The sequence below is a fragment of the Schistocerca serialis genome, chromosome 8, assembly GCF_023864345.2.
Source record: "Schistocerca serialis cubense isolate TAMUIC-IGC-003099 chromosome 8, iqSchSeri2.2, whole genome shotgun sequence".
In the NCBI taxonomy this organism is placed as follows: domain Eukaryota; kingdom Metazoa; phylum Arthropoda; class Insecta; order Orthoptera; family Acrididae; genus Schistocerca; species Schistocerca serialis.
This window is the reverse complement of record NC_064645.1, coordinates 90,394,221-90,414,557: the sequence shown is the minus strand read 5'-3', so window position 1 is coordinate 90,414,557 and position 20,337 is coordinate 90,394,221.

The following is a 20,337-nucleotide window of genomic DNA, read 5'->3' as shown; positions in this document are numbered from 1 at the left end:
ACTTCACCGATCTCCCCTGTTTGCTAACATTACATGGGAGTAGACGAACCTATTGGGAGCACTCTGATCTCTTACATCAAAAGTGGAAGCTGGTGACGTTAATATAACACAGCGCACGAAGCCATAGAATTTAAAGGTACTGGACGACCCTCTTGTTAAATGGATGGACGAACATAGGTATCTCATATTCCGATGATGTAAAAGTTAGCTAAATTTGTGAACGGTTGGTTTACATTAACTGAAGGATACTGAAAGGAAATAAAAATAAAATCTGAAGGAAACTTAGACGAAAGTTTAAATTCTATGAGAGTGTTACTACGGCCATTTGAATGTGCAGTGAAGTATCTGAAATAAAACCAAAATCATGGTTCACCCATAAGTGGGGATTAACACAAGGCAAATCGATAAATCTCCTGGTTGTAATTACTAATTCGTGAAAGTTTTTGAACATCTCTGTTGCTGGTGTAGTTATTCATATAACGATACTTTACCCTTTTTGCGGTGTTCCAGGTGAATTCGACACAAAGTTGTCAGATGGCAGCTGTCAGAACTCGTTATATGAGAACGCTCCAGTGCTGCTTAAGAACCTTTCTTTGTTGGATTTATGAGCTCAAATATGGTCTTAGTTTCAGAATGTCTACACTTATTTGTATTATTTTACTAGAATCTGAAAAGGTCCCATGTAGCTAATACTGTTGTACTTTTACTTAACAACACTATGTACGTGTAGTAAGTTATTATTCGTTAACTAGGTCATATATAACTACTTTTCCTGCAAATAGTTCCCGTTTCCATCACAATAAATGGAATGTTGAGACGTCTTGATGTCGAAAAAAATGGTTCAAATGGCTCTCAGCACTATGGGACTTAACTGTTAAGGTCATCAGTCCCCTGGAACTTAGAACTACTTAAACCTATCTAACCTAAGGACATCACACACAACCATGCCCGAAGCAGGATTTGAACCTGCTACCGTAGCGGTCGCTCGGTTCCAACTGTAGCGCCTAGAACCGCTCGGCCACCCCGGCCGGCCTTGCTGTCGAGTGTGAAAGTATTTCGCACTATACAATAATTTCCAAATCAGTTGCAGCTTGGAGCACACCTCCTCTGCGATTGTCGGATACTCTGTAGCTCAGAGAAACCGTGAGCGTCTCACAAGGAAACTTTTGGCCTCCTAAGCCAAACTGCATTTTGTAAAATTCACAAGAATCAACACATAACACTGCAAAAATCAAAGTAATCTCCAACTGTTATTGTACTTAAATAACTTTCTATAACAGTGACTAGTAGCATGTGTTCTTTAACCCAGGACGGGACCAAAATAATACCCTGATGTATCGTCAGTAGGCATCTAACGAACTACGAGTTTTTCCTGATCGTACTAGTTTCGTACATTTCGTAGAATAGTCCTATAATTAAAACGGGAAATAAACGTTGGTCGTTTTTTAAAGAGTTCCACACACGTCTCCCGGTGACAATCCACAACATTCCCATGAGAAGAAAAATGACTTTCCACAGTATACACTCTCGTAAGTAGGTCGGCCCATGTAAGAGTAGTCCAAGTCGACAATGCTCTGGCTTCATCCAGCTCATCTGTAGAACACCTACGACAGGATTCACTACTACAAGATATTCTGTTATCTTCGCTCTAGACAGAATCAAACTAATCAACATGGGTGCCTTGGCAGTAGCGCACTCGATAAAATCGCCTGCAGGAAATTACAGAATGTAGTGAACTTATGCTTGCCTACTACTGTATAACGGGAATGTATACATCTGGGGCGAAAACTTGTGTTGTTATGTCGTTACAGCACCACATCACATCGCTCGAGCGTTTAACCGATGCAATTACTTCACCCGTCCAATAACTGTAGGCCTGCGACGTAAAAACGCATTACGTGATTTCATGTGGAGGTGACAGCCGGCGCTGTGCGCGCCCCTCCTCTCCTAAGACCAAACAGGGGCGAACTCTCGCGGCCGGGGGACGGCACTGTGTCTCAAGTATGGTGAATTATTGGGGAAGACGAGAGCCTACGATAACACCCGTCCACTTTGATAAATAACATCATCACTAGCCTCAAGATGCAACACAACTTTGATTTAAAAATGGCGATTAGGACGCCATATTCAACAGTTCCTATAAAACCAAAATATAAAAATCAATTCAGAAACTTAAAAATTCGAAATAATAAATATTGGGCCTGAAGGGGAATCTGGGGAGTTATATTCTCAAGTAAAAGCTACAGAGCCCCAAAAATACTGGCGTATACAAAACATAACAACCGGAAGAATACGATGAAGAATAGCACGCAGAGGTCTGCATCGAAAATGCAAAAGTAAAGCATCAAATCAGATAAATTCAACTGGTATGGAAGATATCTCTCTATAAATATAAACTAACTTAAAAGCCAGACACTAATACAGAAAACAAAAAGATATATCAGTATACAGAGCGAAAAAGTAATACCAGTACAAGTAGCAAATACCGCGAAAGTTAACGAAATATGGTAACAACAACAAATACTCCAATACCTATACAGAAAGGTTTAATTTGCTAGATGGACAAAATGCAGTAACATGTGTTCACAAATACAGCTCAACAGAAAATTGCAAAATCCCTGAAATTACTCGTAAATACCTTTTGTGTGAATTGTTACGCGCTAAACTGGATCTGGCGACTTTATTCTGTAGGCAACCCAACTCAACTAGTTCTGCTACATCTCTGTACATTGATTTCAATTATTAACATCACATTCTTCACACTTTACGTTAGAATAACCAGGCTTCATTTACCATAACCTTCTGAAGACATTCGTTTTTCTTTATTGTCGATCTATCACCGTTCCTTATTTCAGTAATATTACCATTAGAATTCGCTAAGTTATTAATTTCATTACATTACAGGATGGCTCACCATTGAAAAAAATATGTGCCGAAGTTCACATAAGTTGTAACCACTGTGTACTCACGTTACCAAGACAACCAAAGATAACGTTTAAACTTTAGTTGATTAGGAGCGTAAGCGGAGAAGACCGTAAACTCATCTTTCTCTTTAGTAACTAAACTGGTTGATCCAGTAACATGCTCATTCGATCAAAATTTCCACCACTATGTATATATCCAATATAGACTACAAACACAGCATAAGGTGACAATACAAACGTCCCTAACGAAAACAAACCAACGCTTCGCACACGGGTGACGTCACCCGCCACGACACCAATACGTAACAGTTCAGGCCCGACAGGTGATATCGTAGTTTCAGGTCGAGACAATTACTGTTTTGTCACATCACTTGCATTCTGTCTTTCCCAAGTCAGTTTATTTTACTCGTTAAATTAACGCCATAGTACTGCAGCTCTGCACTGCAGTGACTGACGATGATTGTGTCATGCCGACAGAATGTTGTCTACTGAAACAACCATCAGCCTCTGCAGTTGATGCACTTTTCCGTTTCATCCTGTTGGCGGTAGATATCTCCATGCTTGTAATACGGGAGGCATCTGATGAGGAATATATGTCCCTCCGAGACGCATGCAGTTTTGCCGTTCCCATAGTTTTCGCTTTGGGTGTATGTTGTCGGAAGGCTTTTGTGCAAAATTCTGCCGGCTGGGGAGGCCGAGCGGTTCTATTAGCTACAGTCTGGAACCGCGCTACCGGTATGGTCGCAAGTTCGAATCCTGCCTCGGGCATGAATGTGTGTTCTAGGGGACTGATGACCTCAGAAGTTAAGTCCCATAGTGCTCAGAGCCTCTTTTTTTTTTTTTTTTGCAAGATGCTGCTGTTTTTGAAACGATCCCTGGTGTTGCCAACTTACTAACAAGTGAATAATCCAAGAAGCAATAGCTCAAATTAACTTTTCCAGTCTAACATCAATGCCCACTTTCAATCGCACCAGTTCCTTACTACCACGCAGAGCTATGAGAACTTACATGTGGTGAGCCATGGGATACGTTTACTGTACGCAAATTTCTAGTACCTTTAGAACAGAAATCACACACAGGAATATGCGCAGCCGAAGAATGGAGTACTGGTCATAGCTCCTCTTTGAACAGCAACTTCTCGTAGTTAGTTGGCCAACGAAAGCCCCTAAGCGGCTGGAAAAAAGGGCAGGTCAACCGCGTTTTCAACAAACACACATAGTTATTGGCCTATATCACTGACTCCCTTCGGTTCTGGAAATGTGGAACATGTTTTATGATCACGCATTACGACCTTGTTCGAGATCGAGGAAGATTTTCTACAAAAATCATTACGGATTGCACACACAGACATCCAGAGACATTCAGTTCAATATCATCGTCAATAAGATATAGAGCAGAAGAGAACGAGTCCCAGGTTAATGCTGTTTTCCTTCACTTCGCCCTGTCGCACTCTCGTTTAGTGAACAAAGTACGAGCAAGCGTCGGTTCGTCTTGTGGCAAGCGGAGCAGTGGATCCCACAGAAATATTCATCTGACAGAATATTACAGTACATAAAAATTTTAAATTTAAAATCATCCATTCTTCTGCCTCTATGACAGAAAAGTACTTAGTTATGAGGCGTTGATGATTTCATACATTTGTCACAGAAGACAAAAAGAAAAAAAGACGGATTTGTTCAGATCACAATATTTTAGGGAAAGTGGTTTTACACAACAACTAGATAGAGCTTGTAGGCAGCCAATGGGAAGACACTGCGGCGGCGCGGCTCCTTCCGTCCTTTATCTGCAGCTACCAGTGAACTCACTGCAGCAGATCGGCGGTATGAAAGCCGAGCAGAATCCTACGCTATTTCAATTCGCACAGGGCAGCATACTACGTAACTATTTCAAGAATTGGGAAAAGGTCTTAATTTCGAGTGAAAGGTGGAGGTACTGGCAAAACTTTGCTATATTCTTATCATTGATATTGTATACGTACACTTCTAAGACCGTGCTAATCTTAACACAGTATGCATAAAATACTTTCATTCACGTTAGCAAGTTTATCTTAACGTATTTCATGAAATCTACTAAGCACTAAGCACGGATTGTTCTTAAATGGAAATGCTCGCCATGCTATTACGTTTTCGGTGTCTAATGCACGCAAGTTTTTAGTCACCAATCTGCACAATATGCCACGAGGAATTACTGTCTTTTCTCATACAGTAAATTGCTTAAAAATCCGTACATTCTAAAAAGCACATTGCCTTCACCTTAAAGCACTTTTGAGGAGTGTAGCACAACGATAACCGGCAAATTATAACTTACTTCGGAGCTCTTACGACAAACGACCGTACCATTGAAATGTTGTGCTCCGAGTACTCTAGACTGCTGAAAGCTTTCTGTATCTCCAAGAGAAATGAGGAACGAAGAATACTCTGTTCTGATTGGTCAGTTTTCTTTAAGGCCAATAGAAAAACATTATTCTCTCTTGTTAGTCCGCGCTTTTCATGACCAACCAATCAACAAATAACATGCTTTCGAACTGTACTTTTTCCCCAAATAAATATTTAGCATTCTGATATTTTGTTTATACTTTAAGTTATTAACTATTTTCATTTGCACTCGAATTAGCTTTCCTTTTACCATAAACTGACTTGACATATTATGTTAAAAAATTCCCCATCGTACAACGTCCTTCAGTAGAGCAGTGATCTACATGTTTACTTTAGACCACATTCGCGCATCACTGACACTCTTAAAAGCATATACAAAACGGTACAGAGATAAATAAACAAAAGGGTTTCAGGAAATAAACAGAATAATTCGCAAAAACGTGCTCTTGACCTGTTTCTTGAATGTGTCAGTGCACTACTGTTCTCTGGTGGATGTAAATTGGAACTACGTACCCGAATGAACCCGCCTCCAGACCATCTGTCACTGTGCATGCATCAGTCATTCTCCCGATACACAGGTTCTAGGCACAATGATCAGATTCGCCAATATCGTTACACACTCTGTGATCTGTTGTAGTTTATTGTCTTTCTGAGCTGGCACTTCTTGGAAATTATGGATGCAGCAACTCATCAAATCCAGGAATTTCCCATCGTCTTCTAGATTTCATTTAGGTTTCACTGCTGGACCTGATACTGTAAGTAACGATCATCTTTAGAAGGCTGCTGTTTTCAAAGGCACATGTAAACGTGTTCAAAATTTTATTTTTTCTTGTATGATGGATGTTTACTATGTCAGAGCAAAAAAGAAAATTGCTGTCACTGATTCTGTACCAGTAAGCACAGGTACGACAATGAGATTTCAACAATTTCACTTTTTATCATAATAGTCAGATATGTTTCCTCTAACGTGATATCTGTAGCAAGGTCTTTGACATTCAAGACACCTCGCGAACAGAGTTCAAAAACTTTAGGATAATCGCTTGGAGAAATCAGAGTATAGTTATTTCTCAGAGCTACAATTGCACAGGTGTCATGAGTGGTCGTCTTTCAGGTGCACAGACTATTCTGAATAAACATTTTGAACATGTCTATGTAGTTCACTTTCATGCCGAAACGCAGGATCTGATTTTAACCTATGCAGAGAGGTAAATAGGGACGTTACAAGATATTTCGTAGACTTTAGTGAGATTCTTAGTTTTTCCTACATTCTTCACAGTGTGTAATTGACATACTGAGTAAGAAAGTCTGCCATGTTTCCTACTACAGGTGGAATTTTAAATCAAGAACTGTGCAAGTTGTGTATGAAAATAGTGACTTGTAGAATTCCTGGAGAAAACTGAGATTCCATCTCGACAAACCACTATAATTATTTCAGCAACAGTGCAACGTCTGAAATGGAGGCACCAGCATTTCAATTTTGGTTGTCTGTATTTACAATCATGCAGCATTGTACAGCCAATTACAAAAATGAATAGTTGAGCCACTGTGTGTACAACAAGGGGTAGAAGACTGCAAAAATGTAATCGAGCTAACGTATCTGACATGATTTCCACATGCAGAGAGATGCTGCAGCTTGCACAGAGATATGGCCAGGAAAATGAATTAAATAACGGCTTTTTCGAAAGATGAGTGGGATAACATTGTCACTCAAGTTGCTGAAAGCTTTTAATTTACCAGATATGTCGTAGCTGCAAATTTATTTAATTCCGAAAAGTGTGTGTTGTACGCAGGTCACTTTCTGCAAACATTGCTACAGGCGTCTTGCAAAATAAATCCCATCCTTGAAGGCAATAAACTGAGAACAAAAGTTCTGATATCAAACACGAGGAATGAGTTTCGAAATTTCTGGAATCCCTATTCTTAAATGATTTGCAGAAATATTGTAGTCAGACAACGAATCTCCTGAAACTGACTGCTACCATACAGGCGACATCGTCTGACGCGGACCTGAAGGTTTTCTGCTTCGTGCTGTGAGTCAGCAGCTGCTAAGAGCAGTAGCAGCGCTCTCAATCGAGAAGGTCATTGTCAACAGCATTGTAGAATTCAATGAATAGAATGAAAGCTTCACCGACAGAATCTCTGATCTTAATGAGTGGAGAATGGATTATTCGAGACAAAGTCAATCGTAAAGTAAATGTATTTCCGTAGAGTAGTTTTTTTTACTATTATTAAACCATGTGTTTTAGTCATTTGAAACTTTGTAGACAACCTTCCAGTGAACCTCTAAAAAAATCTGCTCGAAACGCCATTGATAAAAGCTTAACGAGTAGCAGCTCAAATGGCTGGTTTCAGGACGTTCTAGCAAACAGTAATAAGAGTTGTAACTTAAAGGGAAAAAATCGATAGATGTAGCCCAGGGGAGCTCTACAGGGCTATTAATGTTTGCAATACTCTGTATGTAAATGACGTAGAGGATAACGTCGTAAGCTGTCCGGGGCGGTTGTCAGACGAAGCTGTTGTCTACAGGAAGGTTGCAACAACAGACAACCGTATCGAAATGCGGGAAGACATGCAAACAGTTCACGATTGGTCTAGTTGACACTGCAAGTAAATAAATGTAATGTCCTGCACGTGCATAGGTTACGAGTTTGGCAATAAAATATTGGATACAATAACAACCGGATAATGCATCAGAATAGCTGTCATATATGGACGAAAGAGGCAAGACCAACTAAAAAATTGTCATAGAGAAGCAGAGGACTATCTAAGATATCCTGGATCAATCCGAAGGGAACTAACTCATCCACAAGAGAAGTGGTTTTCAAAAGACTCGTTCGGAATTTTTTGAGTATTGTTCATCAGTCGGACCATTATCAGGTAGGATTATTAAAAAGTTATGTATATTCCATAACTACCCTCTGCCACACAATATAATGTAGCTTAAGTGCAGATGTAGACGTTAAAGTTTCCCTCAAATTCCGCTGACAATTTCGTGGTTTGTAAGGTTCTGTCAAACGATGGGATCACGTAGGCTCAGAGCTATGCAAGTATATATCCTCTGTCTATCGTGCCATGGATCTACTTTCATTATTTCTATTACAGCTAGGTATGTAGCCGAATGAGGAGCTTATTACCAGCAGTCCGTTACGTTCTTCCTATATTAGGTCGTAATGCTGTTCCGATTAAGGGATAATGGTTACATGGTTGTAATAGATTGTAATGTTTCAATAAGGACACGAGTATTTGATGTGAGTACATCTTGACGTCCAGACAGCCATTGAACCTATTTGTTGCCGAGAATATACTGCAAATGTATTTCGTGTATTGTATAACGGCTGTAGTCGCTGCAGTTCGAGTATCTTCTGACATGGATGTGTGTTTGTCCGAAGGAACTTTGCATCGTAATTGGGGATGACACAAGCACTGCAGTATTGCATTTATCCGCCAGCACGGAGCAGCTGTCTTTCTAGGAAAATGCCTCCTCTGTATGGGAATATTCGAGGGTCATTCAATGATAAAATAGATAAATTGGTCTGGAGAAAAAAAAAGTTTATTTTTAGCGTTATAAACAAAACAATTTTTATACATCAGCAGATCAGAACTCATCCTAGTGATACCAACTCATAGCCACGAAAGTATCAAACTTGCGCTACTAACAGTTTTTCCCCAGACCATGTTGTCTCCTTAATTATTGACTGACCCTCGTACATAGTTAACGTACGGGTACAGGATTTAGACATGTGGCTCACGATCTATCGTAGTTCGGGCCTAGCCATGAGTTCTGCTCGGATAGTCAAACGATAAGGTGACCGCTCGCGATAAGCCGGAAATCCGGTTTTGAGATCCGGTCAGGCAGAGGCTTTCACTGTCGTCATTCTATTATACAGCTGATGGTTGTCCATATTCGCAACTGTGAATAAATTTCTTGCATTTCATAACGGCTGTAGTCGTCGAAGTGCCTGTTCCTTAGGACATGCATGCATGTCCGAGGGAATTTTTCACTGTAATTCGGAATAACATAGCCACTGTAGTATCGTGTTTATCCGCCGACACCGGGCAAGCGAGTTTAAAGTAAAATGTGTCCAACGAACGCCATTATACATAATGGATGTCCGAGGACAGGATGTAGACACATGGCTAACGACATGCGGAATACTGTTTTTGTATGTCCATGCTATTGGCAGGAGGTCTCTGGGAAGACGGCCGTTTACTATTGCGACAAAATAAAACACCTACAGCCGTCCTTATGATTTTATTTTATTTTGTTACAACCAGTTTCAGCGCTTCAATGCGCCATCTTCAGGCTGTTGTTGATGTGGTATAGGTTGATATGATCCTTATATATATCACATCAGTTGCCAGCATAACTGGATACTCGGATAATGAGTCAGCACTCCAACCATCAACTGCCGACTGACTGACTGACGAAAACTCAGGAACTGTGTCTAAGAAATTAGACTAATATGCAGAGATTCAAAAAATTAAAGTAATTTGTAAGCCTTGCTTTTTCAAGTAGCAGTTTATAGTTTTCCTTCATGGGATGTTTCCGCCAAATCTTCCACTTTTCGCTTTTGTTTTTCTTATGTCGATCTATTCCATTTTCAGTTTTCTCGTTAACTAGACTTGAAGAATTAGTTTCTTTAATAGGGAAGGGTTAAATCTATTTGCTACCTTTCTTCTTTTTATTAAGACCTGCAAAATAAAATTATTTTTGGAAACAATAGCAGTTTATGGTACTTTTGTCTTAATACTTGTGGAATAATAAAATGCACAACTATCAGTCAAGGTCACCTAATACAAGATAACTGGAAAACAACCCCGCACTTAACGTCTGTGAGGGTCTGATAACTTTTTTCAGGCTGCTCCTGTCAACTTGATAGTTTTGCAACTGTGATCTACTTCTAGCCACGCGTCTCATATATTTACCACAAATGCAAAAAAAATTTGCGTTTACTTCATGCAATGCATTGTCACGAAACGTGCTGACCATGACGACATCTCTTTTGCGGTTCTGTTTTACTAATATCTGCTAGCTGACGTACGCTGTTAAATAGGTACCCTCCTTCAATTTTTCGTATTCAGTGACGTAAAGGAACTCGTTTTTGTTTTCCTACATTGTGTCGAAAACACCGCTTGTTTTCTCGTCTGTTGGTCACCGTAATCTTAACTAATATACCAGGTGTAGAGCTACATTCAATAATTCTTTCCATGAAAATCGTTAGCGAACTCCAAAACAACTCGAAAAGCAGTTCTTTCTTCAGGAGCTGCCATAATTTGTGTCCATGGCAGTAAAAACATTGAAAATCGTTAAAACTTTGAGAATGCATAATTTTAACTGATGTAGGATGAAACTTTAGTAATAACGTCATGGTACGTCTCGGCTTTGAATTCATCATTCCCATTAGCTACAAGCGACAGGTTGCTGTGGTCCGATATATTCGTTGAACTGAGAGCGAACATGCCCTGCTTAAAAGATTAAACCTTTTACATCGTATTGATTTCAGTAATTTAATTTATGCAGCAGTTTTTACTGAAACTGAAAAAACTCGTGGAGTCCTAAGTTCGTACCAGTTATCTTCTTTTTCCATTTTCCATCATTCTACTGACTGGTTTGTGGAGGCTCACCGCGATTTCTTCTCTTGTACCAATCTCTTCATCTCAGAGAAACATATTCGGCACATATTCTCAATTGTTTGTTGTATTAGCACCATAGGCTAGTAGGAGTAATCCGCTGAATTACAGACATATATCACTAACGTCGATTTGGAGTAGGGTTTTGGAACATATACTGTATTCGAACATTATGAAGTACCTCGAAGAAAACGATTTATTGACACATAGTCAGCACGGATTCAGAAAATATCGTTCTTTTGAAACACTACTAGCTCTTTACACTCATGAAGTAATAAGTGCTATCGATAGGGGATGTCAATTGGTTCCATACTTTTAGATTTCCAGAAGGCTTTCGACACCGTTCCTCACAAGCGTCTTCTAACCAAACTGCTTGCCTACGGAGTATCGCCTCAGTTGTGCGCCTGAATTCGTAATTTCCTGTCAGAAAGGTCACAGTTCGTAGTAATAGACGGAAAGTCATCGAGTAAAACAGAAGTAATATCCGGCGTTCCACAAGGAAGTGTTATAGGCCCTCTATTGTTCCTGATCTATATTAACCGCATAGGAGACAATTTGAGTAGCCTACTTAGACTGTTTGCAGTTGATGCTGTCATTTACCCCTTGTAAAGTTATCAGATGATCAAAGCGACTTGCAAAATGATTTAGATAAGATATCTGTATGGTGCGAAAAGTGACCCTGAATAAAGAAAAGTGTGAAGTTATTGACATGAGTACTGAAAGAAATCAGCTAAATTTCGATTACGCTGTAAGTCACACGAATCTGAAGGTTGTAAATTCAACTAAATACTTAGGGCCTGCAACTACAAATAACCTAAATTGGAACGATCACATAGATAATATTGTGGGTAGAGAAAACCAAAGACTGTGATTCATTGGCAGAACACGTGGAAGGTGCAAAAGGTGTACTGAAGAGATTGCTTACATCACGCTTGTCCGCCATATTCTGGAGTATTGCTGTGCGGTGTGGCATCCGCATCAAGTGGGACTGACGGATGACATCGGAAAAGTACAAAGAAGGGCAGCTCGTTTTGTATTATCGCGAAATAGGGGAGATAGTGGCCCAGACATGATGAATTGAAATGAAAATTATTAAAACAAAGGCGTTCTTCGTTGCGACGGGATCACCAGTTTTCTGCACCGATTGCGAAAACATTCTGTTGGCACTAACTTACATAGGGACAAATGATCATGACGATAAAACAAGAGAAATCAGGGCTCGCACAGAAAGATTTACGTGCTCGTTTTTCCCGAGTGCCGCACGGGAGTGGAACGGTATAGAGACAGCCTGAAGCTGGTTCGCTGAACCCTCTGACAAGCACTTCATTGTGAATAGCAGAGTAATCGCGTAGATATAGATGTAGATGTGAATTTCCTCATTCCTTATCAGTCCACCTACTTTCCAACATTCTTCTATCGCACACGTCGCGAACACTTGGATTCTCTTTGTTTTCGGTTTCCTCACAGGAAATAATTCACTTCTGTACCATGCGGTGCTACAAACGTACATCCTCATTAATTTCGTACTCAACTTACGACATACGTTTGTTACCAGTTGATTTCTTTTGTCCAGGAACGCCTCCTTTTCCTGTGCTACTCTGCTTTATATGTCCTTCTTGCCTCGTTCAAGATGGGTTGATGGGTCGATTTGCTTCCAAGATAACAAAGTTCCATAACTTCGTGTACTTCTTGATCCCAAGTTGTGATGTTTTCTCGCTGTTCTGTTACTCTTCTACTTCTAATTATTTTCGTCTCTCTTCAGTTTACTCTCAGTACCTATTCTGTACTCATAACACTATTCATTTCATTCAATAGATCCTGTAATTCATTTCAACCAACGATAGCAATGGCACCAGCGAATCGTATCAGTGGTAATTTCTTACTGTGAATTTTGAGCACACTTTGGAAACTTTCTTCCATTTCCGTCGTGGGTTCTACGATGTAGACAGTGAGTAGTATGGGCGAAAGACAGCATCACCTTTCTTACACCACTTTTAATTGGAGCATTTCGTTATGTCTCCTCCATTCTTACCATTCTCTCTAGGTTCTTGTACATACTGTGTATTACACGTCCCGTACCTTACTCCTACTTTGTTCAGAATTTCGATTGTCTTGTGTCATTTTAGAGTGTCAATCACTTTTTCTAGTTCGACAAATCCTATGAATGTGTCTTAATTTTTCTCATGTCTTGCTTCTATCATGAAGCGCAACGTCAGAACTGTCTCTCTCGTGCCTAAACTCCAAGTGATCCTCAAATAACAGATCCTCAACTTTTTCCATTGTTCTGCATATTATCCTTGAGCAGTTTGAGTGCATGGGCTGTTATGCTGATTTTGCAGTGTTTACGGTGCCTGCTTCGAAATCAGGGCAACGAATTTCTGCTGGTGGGTTCCCAGAGTGTGAAGGGAGTGAGACGCCCACTACCTGGAACTTGACAGGTGGAGAAACGCACATCAAGGCAGAAATCCAGCAGGCGCGGCAGAATCTGCTTGCAGCCGGCTGCAGGTACCTACTTCATCTACTCCTCTCCCCTTCTCCTCCTGTCCACCCCACTGTGGTCTCCGCTATAATTATTCGCCCTTGCACAGTCCTCAGGCAGCATCGTTGGCATACCAATGCCTTAGTGGTTATATAACCTTGGCCTCCTGCAGCGAAACCACAAGTCCAAAAATTTTATTGCTTTACTGTCTACAGAGGAATTTTACCGGCAGAGAATAGAAAGTTGCGCTTAACGAAAGGGAAGGCAGCAATATTTGTCGTGTTACTGATATTAGTTGCTAGTACTTGAAGTAACTGGTGTTGAGATACGAATGAGGTGTACACCATTAGCTATTTACTTTACGAGATACCTTCTCTGCAAGAATGTCTAAACACGACAGTATCGAACATTAGGGATAAACTAAATGAGGGTGCACTGTTTCAGACGTATACTGTCTGATAAAAATTATCCAGAGTTCCGGTGTAGTTGGAACTTCTTTATAAACAATGTCTCATACGAATCCCCACAAGAAAAAGTCCAGAGGCGTCAAGTGTGGCGAACGAGACGGCCATGACACATCTCCGCGTCCAATCCAACGATCTGGGAATTGGCTCTGCAACTCATTTCTAGCCACGACCGAAAAATGTGCCGGACACCTATCGTGTTGATACCACATTCTGCGCCTTGTTCTTTCTTCCAATAACAGACCTAATGTTTCTTGCAGGAATGTGGTGTACTTCCTACCATTAAGATTTCCTTCGATGAAATAGGGGGCTATAATTCTGTCCTTCATAATCCGGCACCATACATCCACCGACCACGGTGTTTGGTTTGTAACTTACCCCAGCCAACATGGAACTTCAGTTGTCAGTAATGCATGTTATGCAAATTAACATTTCCATTGTTCGTGAACGTAGCCTCGTCAGTAAATAAAATCAAATTAATAAATGTGTCATTCCTTTAAATCTGAAGCTAAGCCATCTGCAGAATTCAATGCGACGCATACAGTCTGTCAGTTAATTCTTGGTAGAGAATGGTATGGTAAGGATGATTTTTATGGCGATTCAGATCATGAACGACAGTACTCTGGCTCATGCCAGATTCCCTTGCGATTTGACACGAACTAACACAAGGATCCCGAACCACAGTGGCAAGAGTACCAGTTTCTGTTACCTCATTAGTAACTTTCCTTTGCCGGATATGTTTCCGATGCATTAAAAATCCAGTTGTTTTCAAATTATCACACACATATTTAAATGTACATCGTGTAGGGTGACTACGTTGAGGATATCTTTCAGCGAATGTCTCTAGCTCTCACTGAATTTCGTTGGCATTCTCCATAAATGGGAAGCATATTGACTTGTTCTTCGAAGGAATACATCATTCACATTTGCTTGATTCGACGATACTTGTCTTACCGTTCCTATTAGAGTTGTATTGCGAAACCGTGGAATGGTGTTTAGATGTCAATGGCACCTTGGATGCCTACGCCATATTCGGTGAATATTTACTGTTTGCACGATATACGAGAGAGAATGTCACAGCATGTGCTTCGATATATCCGCAGTGATAAGGAATACCACTCAGTCGGTGATAAGAAGATTGCAGCATTGATTTGATACGAATGGGCATCACTTCGAATGCTTTCTGTAACTGGTCGTTCATGCCACCTTTTTCACCTTCGTTGACCTTCAAATACAATACTATTACAAAATCGCGCTTGGCGCTATGAGACTTAACATTTGAGGTCATCAGTCCCCTAGAACATAGAACTACTTAAACCTAACTAACCTAAGAACATCACACACACCCATGTGCAAGGCAGGATTCGAACCTGCGACATAAGCGGTCGCACGGTTCCAGACTGAAGCGCCTAGAACAGCGCGGCCACATCGGCCGGCCATCGCTGTTACACGTCATTGGATTCGTCTCGATAGCCACTAACAGATAATAAGTACCAAACTATAGCATCCCATGTAAAGAAACAAAGTTGACCTTCTTATCTCTGACGCGACCCCATCTAGCATCAAAAAATCAACGTCATATTATGGCCCCCGTTGTCCTATACATCATTTGTCCCACAATCATCTCAGCTACCATCATACTTTCGGAGTTATTCTAGGTGGCGATATTTAGTGACTCACCCTGTATATCTCCAAAAATGAAGAACTAAGGATTTGGTGTCACGGAGTTGGGGTGTTTTCCTTGGTTATGGTGTGCTCTAATTGTTGCAATTAATAACCTTTAGACGCTGAAGAATAACACATTTTACGGCATAATGTACTGTCTACAGTAGGGAAACGTATGGAGACCATGATTGTTTATGTAAGGATGACAAAACACCATGTCATAAAGCAGCATCTGTGAGGCAATGATTTGTGGACAACAACGGATAGGGTGGGGAGAGGTCTGCTAAGGCTTGTGGTGACCTTTTAGTATAAGAGGTAAGAAGACTGTATCGTCGTTTTGTGACTGTACGTGGGTATACGATGGCTTAGAATTTCCTTTTAGCGTGCTGTAGGGTAACTTGCTCTAAATGTAAAGAGATATATCTTAATGCAGATGAAAGGAAAAAAAAACAATACTGTAATTTTCGTATACACAGTCAAGGGGATTAATTTCTAGGCGTAAAGCGATATGAAGTGAAACGAGCACATGAGAACAGTAGTAGGAGTGGCTTCGGCTTACTGGGAGAGTCTTAGGAAAGTGTAGTTCATCTACAAAGAGGACTCTATATAGAACAGTACTGCAACAAATTCCTGAATACTGCCCGAGTGTTTTGTATCCCCACTACAGCGGAGTAAAGAGAAATAGAGGTTTGCAGACAATGTGTGTCTCCCGTTTGCTGCTTCTTCTGCTGCATTTTCACATTTCCTTCTCTCTTCAAATGAGTCCAGTATCTCCTGTCTTTCTACAATGACTTGTCTTTTTAGGCATTTTATATAATGTCCTAGAAATTGATTGGCCAGCGCCATGTTCCACTTGTAACCAATAACTCTTTGGAATGCGATTGAAAGTCGACTTAAATCCCGACCTCAAAGTATATCCAGACCTCAAAGTGCACTATCGCTATCGTTTCTGGTTTCGGTTCCAGCTGAAGAATGGGCAGTTAGTCATACACTGAAGTTCACACATCTCTGGCATGTCACAGCGTTCCACCTGTAAGGGTCACACCCCATCTGGCGCAAAAAGTCCTGGTCTGCCTACAACCCACGCAACTGCTCTACACCAGAAAACAATAAAACAGTTCTGCGGTTGTTCCACTAGGCGTCTCTAGCAGCGTCATAAAAATCACGAACTCTGTGTGTGTTGGGTAGGGGGGCTGAGGGAGGGGGTAGGTTGGACGACCCATCCGTGAATCACGTGACCTGAAATAGTTCCTACGGTATCCAGCTGTGTGGCAATACTTAGGCCCGCGCATCGCTGTGCAAAAGTGAGCTCTCGTCGAGCCAGAGGTACGGATGGACATCCGCTTCCTGCTGTCGACCAGCTGCCTCCTCAAGAACACCGCCTTGCCTCTGCAGCACCATCGACGTCCAGTCTTCGTGATCGGATGTTGTAATTTGGTTCACAAACTTTGGCAGAACATCGACTGTGTTCAGTTTTTTCTAGGATCTACGTCACTGTGCACATATTAAAAGTAAACTCTTGTGGAGCTTGGTTTCCCTGTGCAGCAGTGGAACTTTGTGAGTATGATTTTGTGGAAAATTCGACAAAGTTCGAGGATTTGAGTTGTTGGATAAACAAAATCAGCCTGTTAGTCACTTTTGAGTGATAATTGTGTTTGAATTGTTGGCGCAGACGAGTGTACAATTTTCACCAATGAACTATATTTTGGGAAAATTAGAGTTTTGGTTCCGCCTATGGTGGATTCTTTAACCTTACTGAAAGTATCTTCAGCCGAGTTCAAGAATGCATAAAGACGAGGAACGGACACACTAATAAGTGATACAGCCGCATGCTTTCCACCCTCGTAATGATGACATGTTCATATTGTGATAAACTGAAAACAAGCCTTTCAAAATGAATTAAACAGTGACAATTTTCGATGGTTCGTAGATGGCTAGTATCACACATCTTTGATTACAAACGTTTATCACAGGAACTCTGTTTATCTTTCGTTATTAATGTCTAATAACCACTCTAACACAAAAAATGATGCACCATGAAGGAGTGATGCAAACGTTACAAGATGATACTCATAAAGGATTTGGCGATCGACGTACTTGGGCACAGACACAGTAAACAGGGTACTTGTCTATACGAGGGCTTAAAACTTTTGCTAAAGTTCATTCTGTGTACTCAGTTGGACATAACCGTACTCGCAGCCAGTTACTGAACAATATATGTAGATATCAGCATTTAGTGCGCCCCGATAGCTGAAAGGTCATCGTGATGGACTGCTGTCCTAAGGGGCCCGTGTTCGAATTCTGGCTGGGTTGGAAATTTTCTCTGCTCAGGGACTGGGTGTTGTGTTGTCTTATTCATCATTTCATCGCCACACGGCGCGCAGGTCGCTCAATGTGGCGTCGAATGTAATATGAACTGCACCAAGGCGGCTGGACCTGCCCTGTAAGGGGTCTCCCGGCCAATGATGCCAAACGCTCATATCAGCATTCAAAAGAAAGCTTTTGGGAATAATCGGCTATTCGCTCAATATATGTGGATGTCAGCATTTAAAAGAAGGCACTTGGAGTAATCGGCTATTGGCTCGACATTTGAACAGGAGCAACGACACTATTCGACGATACAGGCAGGAACGGGTGAACCATGGCTGAACACAGCGTCAAGAAGGAAGCGATCGACCCAGAGAGCTGACGGAGAGGACCGAGTAATCGCCAGAGAGACACACAGATTCCCGAACACCATTATCAACAACCCGAAGTGCAACTAATGCTTCAGTGACCTCTGAGATTAACAAAAGGCGGCTCACAGAAGGGATGCTGAGCTCACGGCGCCCCCCTCGCCGCCTACCATTGACCTACGCCCACCTAATAGCATGTTTTCAGTGGTGTCGGGCACACGCGGGGTGGAGTCGCATTGGCTGGAGTGTAACTGTCTTCAGTGATGTATCCTGCTTTGAGTAGAGCACTTGCTCATCACGTGAGAAATCACACCAGATGAAGTTCGTGAACTTCGTTCGGGGGAGACGATTTGTGAAGCACTTGCATCAACTCAAGCTGAGGCGGCTGCTGATAGAAGAGCTGTTCCCGGTGCAGCAACCCCAGCAACGGGATTCTCCTGCCCCAGGCCGACGCCGCATCTACGAGGAACTCGCGCCAAATGTTATGATTACGATTATGATGATGGTTATGATAACATTGACACTGCATGTGCTGTACCAGTAGACACCCAAGAAGCTTCGACATCATCTGCAGACCCTCCCCCCATTTGCGCTTGAAGAGGTGTGCGGTGACCTTAGTAACACTAACGAGTACAACAATCGCAAAACAGTAAAGTGCAGTGAAAATCAGGTAGTACTATGAAATACAAAAAAAGTATTTCTAATATTTCGAGTCCTACTAAAATGATTTTCAATTACACACATACAAATCTGATAATAATTTAGAAGTGAATGTCTTATTAAGTAGTTTGGAGGCTCCCAGTGTGTTGCAGGTTGCTCTAAGACATATTTTCAGAGGTGGGCATCAGAAAGGAAAATCTATTACGTATCCTACACCAGATGCACTACACAGAATTCTTTTGAGAGTAAATAACATATGCATTGAGTTTAAACAATTATGTGGCCTCCTTCGACAGGCGTTTAAGAGAGTAAAAGGACCATTCGACACTGAGCATTAATACGTGGATTTTATATAAGGGTTTGGACACTTTTTCTTTGAACCAGGCCTTCATTCTCCGAAGGGCTTTGTTGGCAGTCGAAACACGTAAAAGGATAAACATAGTACAGATAAATGCTGCTCGATGTAAATTGACAATGACTGAAATACGAAAACTAACTGACCAGCTGAGTGTTAATATGTTTTGTTTGCAAGAACCATACTGTAGAAAGAATGAGCTCCCACAATTTCGTGCGGATATAGTAACAGGTACAGGCCACGATGAGGGAATGACTGCCACGGTCGTTACGAATGGAAATACAGTGTGACCCAAAGTGGCAACGCTGTTGGACAAGCACAGGGTCACAATAGAAGTGAAGGACTGCAGACAAAGTAGGTTGTAGTAAGCAAGCATTACTCTCACCCTATCGTACCTTAAATAGGTAAAGTCAGAGCGGTTTCTCCATATAGACAAGTTGCGTGTCTCCTTGTGACAACAGATGCATAATCATTTCTGTGGGACAGTAGGCAAACTGACAAACGAGAGGATGTACTAAAGGAAGCAATACATGAACTACAGCTCATTGTTTTAAATCTGGAAGACCAGCCGAGTACATTCGAACAATAAGCTGGTGTAGGTACTAACATAGATGTCACTTTAGCAAACCGCATGTCAGCAGCTAAAATTAATAGTTGACAAGTGCTCCAGTTCCTAACACACAGTGGCCATAATACAGTTATCGTCGAAGAGGGAAATTACAATAATACAGAAGACAAGCTGAGGAAAGCAGAATAGAGTTAGGCATCACTAAATCTGATTGAGATGGCTTAGCTGTCTACCTCGGAGTATTTAGAATGGAATCGCTTCCCGTTCATGTAGATTTGGGTGCTCAATTACCAACTGAACTCCTGCAAAGAGCACAGGACATTTATATTCCTAGGACAAAGGTAAACAATCAGATTACGATCCCTTAGAGCCTTGAACTTTCCACTCTAAGGTGAAGGGTACGATCGAGAAGAAGAACGAACATACCCTAGGGCAATCGGAGTGCAGTAGTAGGCTCCATGAATACAGGGCTATTAAGACGCGCTTCAAATCTTTGCTTCAGGAAACTGAAGGAATACACCTGCAATTTGACATCTGCCAA